Below are 15,624 nucleotides of genomic sequence, written 5' to 3'. Positions count from 1 at the left end.
CTCCAGGGAAACAAGATCTATGTGGGACTGAGAGACTGTGACAAATTAAAGTGTGATTATAATCAGAAAAAGTGACTCTGGAAAAATGACATAGTGGGCTTACATATTTTTCTTTCTCTGGGCCTTCCAGATCAAATTGGCTCAGCTGACAAGGCAGTCAGTGATTTTTCTAACTGCCAGTGTTTCAGCTCAGCATGGAAACTGAAAATCAAGCTGCACTATTTCTTCCTCTTATTGCATTGCTGGCATCGTCATCCATCGGACCCAAGATAGTATTAGCCATGATGTGCAAGGTAAAATCCAGCTGTGTTTCCCTGTTTTTATAAACAGGGAAACAATACCTGCTTGTTTGTGGACCCTCTATAGTTTATGCCAGTCTTCATCTACCTGCCCTAATTTATACTAATCCTTGATTAGAATGTGCATTTGTTTTCATCTTCTGGGCCCACAACTTTATGATAAAGTTTCAAACTTAGAACAGGTCATGTTTGTAACGTCTTTCTTGACAGATAGTTTAGCTACTGAATTTTAAATAACTTTTTCAATGTTTGCTGCTTTTTCACCCCTTTTCCCTACTTTCCTGTTATAAAGGCAGAGGGTGACTAGAAACGGAGCAGACAATAAGGTGTAGAGAGCAGGAATCTGCTGAGAAATCTGTTCAGGTTTTTGACTAAGAAGATACAGAAATGTCATCTAAGAATAAGCACTGTCAAGGAGCTGGTTTAGTAAGCCAGAGAGAAAACTAAGAATGGGTTTAGGGATGAAATCTGTTACAGATCCAGAGGAGGGCCAAGCTCCCAGGTTAGCAGAGTGGCTTGTTCCTTAAGGTCAAAGACTGAAGGAGAATAATGTGTTACGATATAGTCTCCTCCTCGTAACACTTTGTGGTGCTACTGCTGCGATATCTGACCGCTACCCGGAACTGCATTGAAGCCTTCTGGTCCAGGTGGCAGCCAGGAGGCTGAATCTGTCCACGGGATGCTTCCCTCCAGCCTGAAACCCCACGCTGGGAGCAGAATAGGGGGATGGCTCTCTGGGCAGTGCTTGTGGTTGGAAAGCCAGATGCTTTTGCAGCAAATGCGAAGTGCTGGGAACAGAGCTTACCCAGAAGAATGGACAGTGTTAGAGGACTATTTCTTTGTGTGTGTAAATATGTAGGAGCTCACATATGAGAAAATTACTTTTTTTTTTTTTTTTTTTAGTGAAAACTGTTGGTAGTGTTTCAAAATTGGATAAACTTCAGGAGTGGGACAGCTGCTCAATAAGCAAAAGTACAAAAGTCTGGTTGGTTTGTTCATGTGCTTTCTCGCATTTTTCCCTCTGGGAGAACTGTTTATGCAGGACAGCAATTTATTTTTATGGTTTTAATTTTGTTTGTATTTTGAAGTATCTTACCATTTTTTATAAAAATATATATTTAGGCCACGGGCCTTACATTTGGACTTGAATTGCCTGAGATTTGTGAAGGTCAAGTAGGAGCTTGTTCCCTTGTCTTGGATCAGTTGAAAGTTGACTGAAAATGGCACTGTGTGCTGGATGGGTGAACTTCACCTGTATAGTTAAAAGTGGGCAGAGTTGCACGACCTTTGCTGCAAAGCTTTACTGGATATTTTGTCCATACTGACCTCAGCTCAAGAAGTGTGCTAGACCAGAAGATCAAGATACCAAATTAATACTAAACTAGTCTTGATTTTCTAAAGAAACAAGTGAAAGATGTGTTGGGAGTCTTAACCTCTGTTGCTTTATGCACTAGCTGAGTTCTTCCCCTTCTCATGTGCAGTGGGAATGGTTGATACTCTTCACTGCATGCCTAAGCAGTGACAGTTGCCATCTGGAAATACAACATGAATTTAACATGAACACTCTTTTTAATGCTCAAGTTGTGTGAAACTTAATTGTACTTAACCATTTCAAGGCAGAATATATATTTTTATCAAATTCCATAGGCTTACTTTGTTCTATTGAAACTAGTAGTGTCATACTAATGATAGCAATTTTTTCTTTTTTTTACTTGTTTTGTAATATATTACAGCCACTTTTTGTACTAGTTTTCAATCAACCATTGTCAGACACGTTATATTTTAAATTTCTTTACCTAAGTATAACCTTATTCTAAAATGATCCTTTCTGCAGATGTTACACTAAAATTTCCTCTAATTATGATTTTTGACATCAGTACTTTATTGAATTTGTGTTTTCTAATTTAATTATTCTTGCTTCACTGTCTAGGTCACCTTTTAAACAAATTCATATCAGTATGAAATTGTTGGTATTACTGAATTGGATAGTGATGCTTCTGTTCTCATGAAGATAATTTTTCTTTTTTGCACACATTTGGGAAAGCCAAATTAACATTAATTTATTAAAATAGTTTAGAAATTTATTATTACTAGTAGTAAAAATGGATATAAATAATGTGCGCTTGTTTAGTTTTCAAAAACATATGGGAGACTGTATTCTAATTAAATAATCCTTAGTTTAATTACTGTTCATTCCAGACAGTAAAAAGGCAAAGTCATGTTGTTTTTTTATTTTATTCTTTTTTATTATTTCTGCAATTATTATATGCAATATGTGTGAAGGCTCCATAGAAACAAGAAAAAACATTGGTCTTTGATCTGAAGAGCATAAGGTATTGAGCACTTATCTAGTATATGTTTAAGCTAGTAAACAATGCTACTAGACTTCTATGAAAATAGTTACTATCACAGTTGATTTAGGGTTATGTTTTAAACTCACAACAAACAGTGGCCCTAAATACACAAACCCAAATGTAGAAGGACAGGTTTGATAATATATTAGCTATAACTGTAAAGAAAAAATATATGCTAACTGTAATAAGAGTATGTTGGTAAATTAGACTCCTTTCTAATGAGATTGTATTGAGGATATTAACAATTTTGGTATTAACAAAACTAATGCTAAGCTGGTCACCTACTATAACTACTATCAATTCTTCTACTAAATGTTTCTTTTGTTTGTTTGTTTGTTTCCATTGTAGATGCTGTATTGGCGGGGCTTTGATGCAAACAATATATAGGTTTGTATTAATATCAGTTTGTTATCTTATGTGAGTTTGCTCAAATACCATTGTTTATATGTGACTGGTTTTCTTTCAACAATTTTCACTGTAATGTTCCTATAGTTAGTGTTAAAATTTTAAAGGTTTTTTTTTTTTTTATGGCACAAATATATAGGAATATGCTTATGTGTATACATATATATGTGTTGATGTATACGTAACATCTGGTTTTATAACACAGAAGTAGAGAAAATGCTGGCTTTCAGCCTAGCCACCTAATTTATCAGTCAGAAAGATAAAGTTGAAAAAAATCTTTTATGTAAGACCAAGCCATGAAAGATAGCCAAGCCGATGAAGAAGAGATGTCACATTAGTGAATTTTTTCTGCATATTTTTCTCCATGTGAAAAAGGTTGTTTTAAACACTGTTTTTGTATATTTATGTGGTATAAAATCTCCTTTGTCACATGCCCCTTAGCTATATGCAAGTGCACATTCAGCACATCTGCAAAATGGTGACCCATTAATAACTAAAATGAGCGGTAGAGTCTGACTGTCCTCCTTGTAGGCTTTCTTTCACTGCTTACTGCATTTATTCATCTACCAGGAGAGTGTGAGCAAGGCCTAACTCTGCTTTCAGAGACTCGGTCAAATCAATATCATGACACCTGGAGCGTTCACTCCTGTACTACCGTTCTCACGGATGAGTGCTCTTGTGAAAGCAAACATAACGCTTGTTCTAGGTCACTGGACATGTAGCAAACAAATCTGATCCAGGCTGGGTTTTCTGGAGATGTTGTTCATCCCCATGAGAGATGCAGAATAATATGGTTGCATTATACTGACCTTCAGTCAAAGGGGTAACTCCTTACTCTCATTTATCTCAAGTTATCCTTAGCCTGGCAGAAATTTTCATATGTACCAATGTTTAATTGCCAATGCTATTAAAAATATACCTTGGGAGTGATGGGCATGTTACTGCCCACTTGATCTTTGGTATTTGCTGTATATCTGGTGAGCTAGGAGAACACTGGTATCTTATGGAGCCATTCTCCACACTGTCAGAGAGATGAATCTGAGATGATAGAACTAGGAACTTCGCAATATTTCTTGTGCTCAGCTTGAAAAAAAGAGATGTTGGGAAAAGTGTTTTGCAGGAAACTTTGGCGTTCCATAAACAATAACAACCATGTCTTTGAAAAATGTCTCTTCTGAATTCATGGGAAAGTTTGAAGAGGAGTGGAAATTTCTTCTAAGGGGAAAAAAATAAAAATGTAAACCCAGTATTTAATTTACATTGACACAATTCATTTGACAATTCAACCATAATAATAGTCTATATTATGCTGTTAGGTTATGTTATGCCAAATCATATTTTAAGGAAGAAAGCCTTTTAAGTAAACATAGTTTTATTATCTCGATCTCTTTGTTGTGCTTGTTTCTCTGTACGTGAAGGTTATACTCAAACTGACTATAAAGTATTTTTGTTTCAATCAGCAGCTGCTGAGCTTTGAGGGAACAAATTCATTTTGGAAACTGTGTGTTAATTTGTTTCCAAAAGGAATGTTGTACAGATTGCCTGTTTTGTGGGACATCTAAAAATATTATATATTATGAATTAGAAGAGAACCAAATTTTAAAATGTCAGAATCTCACGTAGACCAAAAATTCTCAGTCTGTCAGCTCTGTTCAGTACATATCTTCTGACTTTTTTTTCAGCTAAAGAGCCTTTATCGCAATCCCAAGTTCTCATGCAAACATGCCACTTGTCATCAGTGGCAGGCAGGAGCTGACAAGGTAAGAGACAGGAGTGATCATGCGCTTAAAAACCACAATAGTGACACCTGCAGACACTTCTGAATGTAAAAATCCTGTGCTGGGGATTAAGTATAAACTTCACATTTTGTGTAAATAGAGAACTTCCAGCTGATGTAGTTTCTGCTTGATGTATTGTCTCTGTTCTTCATGGTAACAAAGAGACCGGTCTGCCCAGAAAGACAAAAAATGCACCTGAAACAGCATCTGACCTCATAAGCTGAGTGTGGAGGTTACCGTAGGAAACGGTCTTGGGTCAGCGGCAGAGCCTGGAGCAAACTGGAGCACTCAGAGTGTAGGATACTTCCCTTTGGGCAAGTTTGTTTTCTTCCCCTAGCTTTAGTCCGAGGGTGTCAAAATGCTTTATTAAAAGGTAGAAAATAAAGGAAATAACACACAACAGGTAACTCACCAGAAAACCTGGTACAATAACGAGTATTGAAAATGGAAATAATATAATAAGGTGCTTTGGACAAGCATAGGAGGTCAGCACTACCAACCCCACTTAAAACAATCACCAATAAATAAGCTGTTTTATGTTGGATTCTCTTATGTTTGTCTGGATAAATGCTCTTATTTCACTGATGAAAATATTTAATAAAAACACAACCTTGACTGGATGCCTAATGTTTCCAATCTTACTAAGAGATTTAATAAGTGAGGCCCTGCAACTTTTATTTAGTGTCTTCAGGTGGTAAATTACCTACAAGAGAGCTTCCCTATTGTTCCCTGAAAGCTGTTAAAGGAGACAGAGAATTAAAAATAAAACACTAATTTAAATCTGAGTGTAAGGGCTAGAGAGCTCAAAAAGAGTCTATCCTTGGTATAAAGTAATATTCGTATAAAGGCAGAACTTTGTAGAAATTAAATTTAAGTATAGAGTATATATTTGAATATATGAACAAACTTCTCAATAAATTATATTTAAATGCAATGCACTTTGAATGTTGGAAATTAATCTAGTGATTTTCATGCAGCTAAACCCAACATACTTTCATTGCTTTGCTTTTAAAACATTCTTTGCAACTGAAATCGAGAATAAAGTTGAGTTTTTTTACGGCCGTTAGTCTGACTAGCAGATCATCAACTGAAGCAAAAAGGCACTTGCCCATCGAAGTCAGTGCTGGCTGGCAGTTAAAGCAATGGAGTAAGAGCTTTATGTGGGGTTTCTTTTTCATGATAAATGCTGGATAAGAGAAAAGAGAAAGAAATTCCCTTTGCCTCATGTTAATTTTTTCACCTGTCTCTTGTCCTTGACAGATGTGTTGTAGTGGGGGGATCAACAGCTACACGAGAGATGAGGTCTAGCCTGGCTGGGTGATGGACAGGTAAACACATAACAATGGCCAGCGATGCAGCAATAGGGAACATGTGGTTGGTAAAAGCTGTGTAAAAACATTTTCAAAGCATGTGGGAGATGATCACAAGGACTGCTAGAGTCTGGTTTCCTATGGTTTGTAGCTGAGTCCTCATCACAGCAGCAACAGCATGTGCACTCCTTTAGGGGTATTTCCACACACCTTGAGTGCCTGTGAACAGCCCTGGGTGGCCCTCTGCCTGGCCCCCTCCCATGGGGGCTCACAAGGGGGCTTAGCACAGAGCCTTTCCCTTAGTAGAAAGCAGTCATGGGGCATCTCTGCTCTGCTCAGGCATATTGTCACAAAATTCAGAGGAGTCCCATCCCTTTACCAAACATGGCTGCATTGTCCAGTGCATTCAGTTCAATGTAATGAATGTGAAAACATAAGTATCTCTTCCTGGGGAAGCTGAACTAAAACATAATGTGGCAGACAAAGACAGAGGAGTAGGGCACAGATGGGACCGAAGGGGTGGGGGAAGACAAGAATATCAAAGTTATAGAAAGAGACACAATGCCAAGGCCTGGGAGAGTCAGACCATCTGGTTCCATTGCAGTATCTCTTCACAATCATCTCCTCTGTTTCTCTTTGTCAGCAAGAGGGGAAAACTGTGAAGTGTGAAGGCTTTGGTGTAAAACACACGATGAAGTAGCCTGCATTAAGAAAAGCTTGTTTTATTCACTATGATTGCAAAAGATCTCTCTGCAGTACAGGCTGTAACAGCAATTTGCTGTATGCATATTTTTCACTGCAGCAATAGCTGTTTGCAGCCCCTTCTGTGTGTGTATAAGGTGATAGCTTGTGGATAAACTGTGAATCCCTTGAGTGAAGCAGTGCCTGTTAACTTTTTTACATGTCTGAAGCCTAGTTAAAGCTAACTTACATTACAATAAATGACCCAGCTGACCACTTCTCCCAAGCTGTGTGATTCAGGAAAGCTGAGCCAAAGGTTGCTCCCAGGGACCAGGGTAGTTCAGAGAGTTCATAGCAGAATACAAAGCCTTTCGCTCCTGGGTTGCCCATCACAGTCCAAAATGACAGAAAGTTATGTTTGTGTGGTCTGTGTGCTAAAAATTGTTGCTTTACTCCAGTCTGCAGTACAGCTGACACATCATAGCTGTAGCCGCAGGAAGACTAATGATCCTATGTTCATGCCACATAAACCACACCTAGCGACTTCTTTAGTTTCCACCAGGATGGACACAGTTCAGCACCTGTAGGTAGGAGTTTGCAATGCCATTACCTCTTCTGGTGCTTCTGAGGAATAAAGAGCAACTGTAAGTCTCGGTCAATCTGGCACATTTAAGGGGCACTAAATTAACTTAGAAGGGATGGTGGAAGGAGCATTTGTGAAGCATGTAATAGACCCAAAAAGATCTTTGTGCCCTGGAACTGGAATTTCAACATTTACAAAGAACGACTGTTTTACATGGATACAAATTTGAAGAAAAACAACTGGGGGGAGATTTTTATATTCAGCAAGGTGCTGTCGGGCTGATAGGAGAGGGGAGTGCATACACAGAGCTGGGTGCAAGTTTTGCATTTAATTAAATGGGAAGCCTGCATGAAGGTTATGCCATCTCTGTAAGAAGCCCTGCATTTTTTAGCATTTGACATGCAGCATTGTAAGTAGGAGAATGGTTAAACGACAGCCACAATAACATGTTATATTGTTCATAGCAGTCAGGTGTCAGCAAAGCAGATTGATTTCTATTAAGGAACACTAAAGGAGTATTGGATTCAATTGAATGAAGTAAATGTGCTATAATATCCTCTCTGACGTTTCTTGCATTTTGTGTAGTGGTACCTGAAAGAAGTAAAAATGTGTGGGTAAATACAATCATCGATGAATCAGCAGAGTACAGATACTGAAAAATTCCTGTCTAGGAAGCCCTGGGGGAACCATATTCTTTTTTACTCTTTCTAACTCTTCTGGACAGGGTGCAAATTTCTACACCTATGATTAAAATAGTATTTTCAAAACTGCTCAAGGAATGATGCAGCTGCCAGAGAGAATGCAATTCTTTGTTACACTGACTTTAACTATGTCAAGGCATTAGAAACAGCTAATTTCTTTATCCTAAGTCAGCAAGGTTAACATAAACGTAATGTAGTTTTTAGTGCTACTAACATGAATTTGCTTTAATAGAATAGGAAAAAATATCTTGGTCTTTTTATCCAAGACTTCTAAAATAGCAAGGCCTACCTTAGCTCTGCAGAAAACAGAAAGACAGTTCCTTTCCCCGTAAGAATACTTTGCTGTTAGCATCAAATTCTGCTGCTGAAACCAGACCCAGATGAGTGCTTCTTGCTTTGGCATTTAGTTCACACATGTTTAAAAAAATCTACCAAATTAGCAGTGAAGGTTTCTGTTCAGGCTTTGTGATAATGAATTGTTACCCTCTTAGTTTAAATCTAAACAACCTCCCAGTCATGTAGGCAGCCTATTTTGTATGAGAAAGTTAGTTAAGTGATATCAGAAATCTTAAGTATCAAAACACATGCACTTGATCCTCAAACTTATACACCTTATAGGCAAAATAACAAAATCTCCAGTATGCATTCTGGCCCTCCAGGAACCTGATTTGGCTTATTCGGGTGTGACTTACTCTTATCAAAACTTCTTTGTTTAGATAGCATTGGCATTTGTATAGTTTCCTTTGAGTTGACTTTTTCCATGCCATCTCTATTGTTATACTAAGGAAATCATTAAGCATTAAAACTACCCTACAGCTGCTTTCAGTTGGGAGCTGTTACTCGTATTGTCTCAGTTCGCACTAGCAGGATGTGCACAAAAGGTTAGACTTAAATGCAAAGTTGCCATCTATCAGAATTCAATGGCGTGGTGGAAACACACCCACAAGTAAATTTTGCAATCAGCACTGATAATGAGCAAGATCTGAATTTCACCTGCAATAGGTTTGATCTGGAATTCAACAGCAGAGAACTTTCCATCCTTTCAGGCATCGATTGGTGGGCATGAAGGATCAGAACAGTATATTATTGCCTTGTATAATCTCCTTGATTATATCATACGAGTGAGGGACTGCAGAATACCATAACCTTTGCCACAGCAGCACAAAAAGCAGACTCAGAACCCTGTGGAGAAGTACAAATAATGGAAACAATTTGGTTTGTATCTCTTAGGGTGAGCAGTGAGTTTGCTTTGTCTGATGCATAGTTGACATAATTACAGAACAAAATAATAGCGATGAGATATGACAAAAGTTGAAAACCAGTGCCTGCTAAGGGAACTATATATTAAGTATATTTTGACCCACGTGCAGATATGCAGACTTTCAAAGTTGGGCTGGATATCTACAGCATGCTCAACTTTATGTATGGAAACAGCTACATACCTTGAGCCAGTGCTTGCATTGCCATGGTTTTCAACCCATTTCTTATTGGGAAGCAAAGCATTGATTTTTATTGATAGTCTGGGCCTTGCTAAGTAAAAAAGTCTTTTTTTATTTGTGCCCTTTTTCTGCTCCTTTTCAGATGTATGACAGCCAAGATTTTTATTGCTGGTTCCTATTCCTGAATACTTCTGGTGTAGAAGACAAAAGGTAAACTGTCTCTTGATTTTGCTTCTCTTATTTGTTTCTAGCATTTGAATATGCTGCTATTAGCCAAATTACCAATATTTGGTATATTGTATAAGCTGCAATCTTGCCTGTTTCCTGAATAGAAGAAATAGATATTTGTGGTGGTTATTGTATTTTGTGTTTCTTGTCATACTGTTATAGAAGAGTAACTCACTTGACTTGGGTTGAGATGTTTCTGATTGACATAATGGAAAAAGGAGAGATTGAGAGAGAGTTAAGCATGCTATGGTGTTTTAAGCATGTTATCTGTATCAGATGATAGTGGTCCACAAAACAAACTGGACAGATATGAGATATTAAATCAGAGGAACCAATACCTCAGTTTTATTTCTTTTGAACTTTGAAGCTTTCTTTTGTCACAGTTATGAGGAGGAAATAGTGTATACTCATGGAAACACTGTATACTCATGGAAAGAGAGGAAAGAAATAGAATTGTTGGTATATCATGAACGCAAATGTGGTACGAGATTTCTATTTTTTTTCCTCAAAATGACAGTGAGAGACTTTACAGATGCATCTTTAAAAGCTCAGGAGTTGAGTTATATGCATCCTAAATAGCAGAAAATAGTAGAAACAGTAGTGTTATGATTTTGTGGCCTTTTCCTGAATCGGCTCCAAACTGAAACTGCAGATGCCAGAAGAGACCGATCAGTATAAATATCCACACTGCAACTGAGATACTCAAAATAAGTAACCAAGAAATTGTCAGAGAAAGAGCTGAACAAAATTTTGATGAGATTAAAACAGTCGTTAATACTCAAAAGCTAAAGTGGGATAAAAGGGGCCATGAGCATTACGGTGCAGCTACTCATGCAGCCTACAACAGTTTTGTAATTAAGAAGCCATTAGTGGTGTAAATGCTGGGTAGTGTTATTCTAACTCCCACATCATGTCAGTTAAAACACCGTTAATATGTTTGATGCATTATGAGGTAAATCAGAGATAAACTGCTCATGTCTAAGATGATAAATTTATCTTTTATGCTTTTATAGAGTTTCGGGACGGGGAGGGAGATTTTCAGTACCAGTACTCAATCTTCTTGCCTGGCTTTCTAGATAACAGAGGTTTCGTCTGAAACCTGAGAGAAAAGGGTTTAGTTCTGGGTTCTGCCATAAGCCTAGTGAGTGAGCTTGTCAGTATTTTTTTCCCTCCAATAAGTCTACATTTTTTACATGTGGAACAGAAAAAAACCCAAACAATTACTACATAAAGTGGTTGAAGTATTAGAGGTTAAAAATGTTATTATTCAGATAGATCTAGATATGTACACACACGTGAAGCTCAATAATTTCAGTGATAACACTTTGACAAATTGTGCATCTATTTCCTTCTTCTTTCAAGAAGATACTCTGATTGATTAACATAAGAGGAAATGGAAGCAATTGCAGTGCTAGTTTTAGCTTAAGAAGTTAAACTGATTTCAAGTGTTCTATAGAATGATATCGGTCAAAATATTGAGGGAGTTTAAAATGTGTATATACCCACTGGATGTCCACTGATATTAGATATCACAGAATAGTTAGAACAAACATTAAGAGAAATTAAACACAGATCTAAAGATCTGTAATCCCAAAGGCACAGATCAATAATAAATTAATAAAATAGTTCAAAAGCACGCACAAGAATACTTCTCAAAGTGTTCTTAAAGAGCAAACCAAGTGTTTCAAGTAGCAGAAAGCAAAACAGAAAATGGGTTTCAGACTTCGACAACTGTATTTTGTAATGTACTGCATTATTTTGATATAATTAATGAAACCATTGTTCAGTATGGTATAACAGGAAATGGATGAAATGGTACACACTTCATATATGTAAAAGGCTTTCAAAATTCAGCAATATTTCTAAGTGTAAACCTCTCTAGTGGCTTTGAATGGGAAAGGATGACAACATTTCAATAGTCTTGAGCTTGAGATTTATTTCTCCATTTAACTTCTCTGTTAATTAGTTCCTTTTACTAACTAGCCATTTATGTGAAGGATGACAGTCATGCAAGCTTGGAAATACTTTTTAAGAAGACCTGCCAATATTGCAGTTAGGGGGGGGGTTCAGGGATTAGTGATTAGCTGATTAATATGTACGTTTATGCTCAAAATAACAGCCTGTGGTATTGAGATGTCTGGAGTTCACTCTGTGAACACTTGGTGTTTTGAGCTGGAGAACTGCCTAAAAGGTACCTAATTTAGCATGTTATCAATAAGTAGGTATGAGATTTTTATATATTACTTGAAATAATACATCTATCACATAATAGCCAATAGTTAAGGGAAGCAGAAGAGACTATAATTGATTATAAGGAAATGTATATATAACTGTGCGCAGAATTACTGTAAAAGAAAAGCTAAATATATGAAGTTGTTACTGCTTTTCTCTGTGTGCCAAAAACAGCGTTTCAAAATCCCTGTGGCTTCAGGGAGTGAAAACCTGGACCCGCTGAAGTCAATGGGAGTAGTGTTATTAAATTCAATACGACCAGGATTTCACCTTGAGTTCAGGCACCAGAAGTTTGGCATGCAGCAGGGAATGAAGGCATTTTGCTCTTGATTTATGAAATACATCTTGCTGTATCAGATTACTGGATTGTTGCTGGTTTATGTTAACAAAAACAGGGTCATATCTTTCTGCTGAAAAACCCTGATTGCTGCCATTTAATCCAAAACAAATCTCTAGACATTATAAGTAACATAGGATTTATGGAATGGATCCAAGCAGTTACAATTCCATGTGAAGAGCATTGATATGAGAGCAGATACTACATTGCAGGACTGATAAAGTTTAAGTCTGTAACTGCTGATACTCAGAAGAAGGTGAGTGCATTAAGCAAGAAAGCAGATCACACCGCTTTTTCTCTCGTACTCTTTTCCTCAGCATCCACTGGCCATTGTTGGAGATACAGAAGTCGTTTAAGTGAACATCTTTGGATACTGTGTGGTGGTTCTTGTCACTGTATGATTTTGGGAACAATATTCACACTTCTTTCTCTTTTAAAAAGAGTTAAAAATACGGAGCAAAAGAGCAAATATCTAAGTCATGAACAACTCTGTCTTCCCAAACAAGGGGGATAGACAGCCCTGTTATCAATACACATGATATGGGGGAGCACTGGAGTTTACATGCTGGCAAGGTAACAATATGGCTAGGATAAGAATGTGGCTAAAATACTTCAGGTAAGAGCAAGACAAGCTGGAGAAATAATGGTGATTGATCACTTACTTCTAATACTCTTTCCTGAATTTCTAAAACACAGACATGTGTCAGCCAAGTAAGGGTCAGTGCTCTTCTAGCACTTGGGCGTATACACATGATTTTGACATTATGCAGTTTGAGTCACATCCTATGTCTGCGATCCCTAGCATGTATTTTATTTAAAGCATTCAACTCCCAGACCAGTGTCTCTGCTTTTCTGATCTATTGCTTTCAAACCTGCAGTTCCTCTCCAAATTAAGTGGCAAGAGCAGCTAAATGTGAGGCAAGTCCAGGTTTGCTCTGTAGGCCTTCTGCCCAAGGCTGTGGTGCTTTTTGACATCAATATGGGCTGCTTCCCTGATGTTTTCCAATGTTGCCTTATCCTTAACCTCAGGAGCAGTTACCTGCCATTAGAAGGTGCCTGCTCTAGCCTTAAGACAAAACAGAAAGAGAGAAGGGAAGCAGCGAAGGGCTATGTTGTGAGTGCTGGGTAGAGCCTTGCTGGTGAAAAAGGGCTGCATGTCCTCTTGGTCTGCTGTCTTTCTGGTGAGCATTAGCTACTATTAGCCAAACTGGTGGATCCTATTTTTCTGGGAACATCTTTGATTTAATTTCATGTAAGTCACGGAATACACAAATAGTGAAGCTGTGTGAATACGAATATAATTTAGTGCTTAGAGTGGATGCACAAACAACGGAACAACAAGGGAATCAATAGAGTCCTGTTTCAGTTATGGAATGAGACTTTTATTATTAAGTAATGGGAAATAACAATGCAAATAGGATTATCTCCATTGTCAATGTTTATCAGGGTGAACACGAAACCTGAGTGAATTTGGTGCTCAGAAAGGGAGCGTGGGTATGCAGAATAGTTACTGAGTTCAGTCTCTGCTCTACTGTGTGCCCTAAGGCCACCCTTTATGCTTTCAAAGATGGCATTTGATATAGTAGGGAAAAACCAGAAGGACTATCTCTGTGTTTGTAATGGGGAAAACCAGAATTTTGGATAAACCTGAACCAGTTTGTTGGCTTGCAATTCTGTCTTGCATTATAAACTCTAAGGTTAGCATTTCCGCTATTTAAGCTAAACTGTGGTAGAAGAAATACCTACCTTTCCTTGACCTTTCAGTAGAATTATTGAGATTATTTCCTTTTAAGAACATACAGACAGAAAGGCTATAAATATAGAAATATTCTTATTAACTAAACATATGTTATTATATCTAAAAAAAAATTAAATTCTTTGATCTCAGATTATTGTTGGAAGTATCAGATTATTTTGGTCCAGACAAAAATTTAACTTAGATTAAATTAAATCAACATCGTGAAAGTGCCAGGTGTCTTATTCATATATTTTCTTTAAGATATGTGTTAAAATTGCAAATTGATCAGAAGACAGTTATTTTAGTAAATTCTGACTCAATAAACGGATGCTGAAGGGTTTAAATAAATGATGGGGTTTTTCCCCTTTGTGGAGCAAAATTGAAGTGATGAAAATGCACAGTAGTCTCAGCCATTTGTACATGCTCCTGAAGTTGCAGTATTTCTGTTTATTTTCAAAATAATAAATAACAATGAAGATTCTTTCTAATGGGATAGGAAACTCATGAATTGCAGAGAATATTGAAAAGATCTTTGTATGTTAATACTGGAATACTAGGATGTTGTTTATGGCTATCTAGATTTTTCTTTTCAGACTTATTGTTCTGCAATTTGTTTTTATGAAGGCCTTTTTAGTATGCTTATGTAAAAATGAATGCAGATTACTCAAGTTTGAAAGATTTTTTTTTTTTTTTTTTTTTCTTTCTACAGATAGCCTTATCTCCTCCCATCATCAGAAATACTGTCTGGGAGAGGAGTCTTGTGTTATTTGTGTTATTGTATTATAGAGATAGAACATGGGATAATAAATAAGATATGGAAGAAAAAATTTAAAGCCAATACATAAAATTTGCCTCCAGAGATTTGTATGCACTTTTACACAGCATTTGCCCAGAACTATTTGCTCTGGGTTCTTTCATCATTTTACAGTCTTATCAGTCAAACCTCAATACTGATGTAACTTCTTGGAAGAGTTACACTGTCCTTACTCAATAAGTTTATAGAACATTTCATCATCAGTGTCAGTCTCTGTGATGGACAGTATTTTGCATCATAATGGTTTTCTGAATTTAAAAAAGGGCTGACTAATTTATATAACAAAGCCACTTTGCTTGAAGTATGAATTAGTATCTGTTCAGCAGGCTCAGTCTGAAGCTGGTATCTTGAGAGATTAACAGAGATACAACCTATAAACCCACTGGTTTTGCACATATTAAAGGCCTATAAGCTGTAAATGATGCATCTATACCTAGAAATTGGTATGTAATACAAGGGATACCCCAGATTTGTGGAAATAGATTCCGAAAGTACCCGAGAAGAAGGCTGTCTTCCCAATTGCAGTTACTCCAGCCTCCTAGCAATACTCATTAAAAAAGGCATAATGAAATAGAGTACTAATAGAAAACCATGACGTTTGGAAAGCACACAAGATGACACATGCACAAACTTGCAGACCTATGGAGTCCTTGATCTCTAGTTTAATTAGATTAATCTAGATTAATATGAAGCTATGGAAGATCATTTACTTTCTTAATGGTATT

This window comes from Leptosomus discolor, chromosome 5 (genome assembly GCF_034619465.1).
Source record: "Leptosomus discolor isolate bLepDis1 chromosome 5, bLepDis1.hap2, whole genome shotgun sequence".
Lineage (NCBI taxonomy): Eukaryota > Metazoa > Chordata > Aves > Leptosomiformes > Leptosomidae > Leptosomus > Leptosomus discolor.
This window is presented reverse-complemented; position numbering follows the sequence as displayed.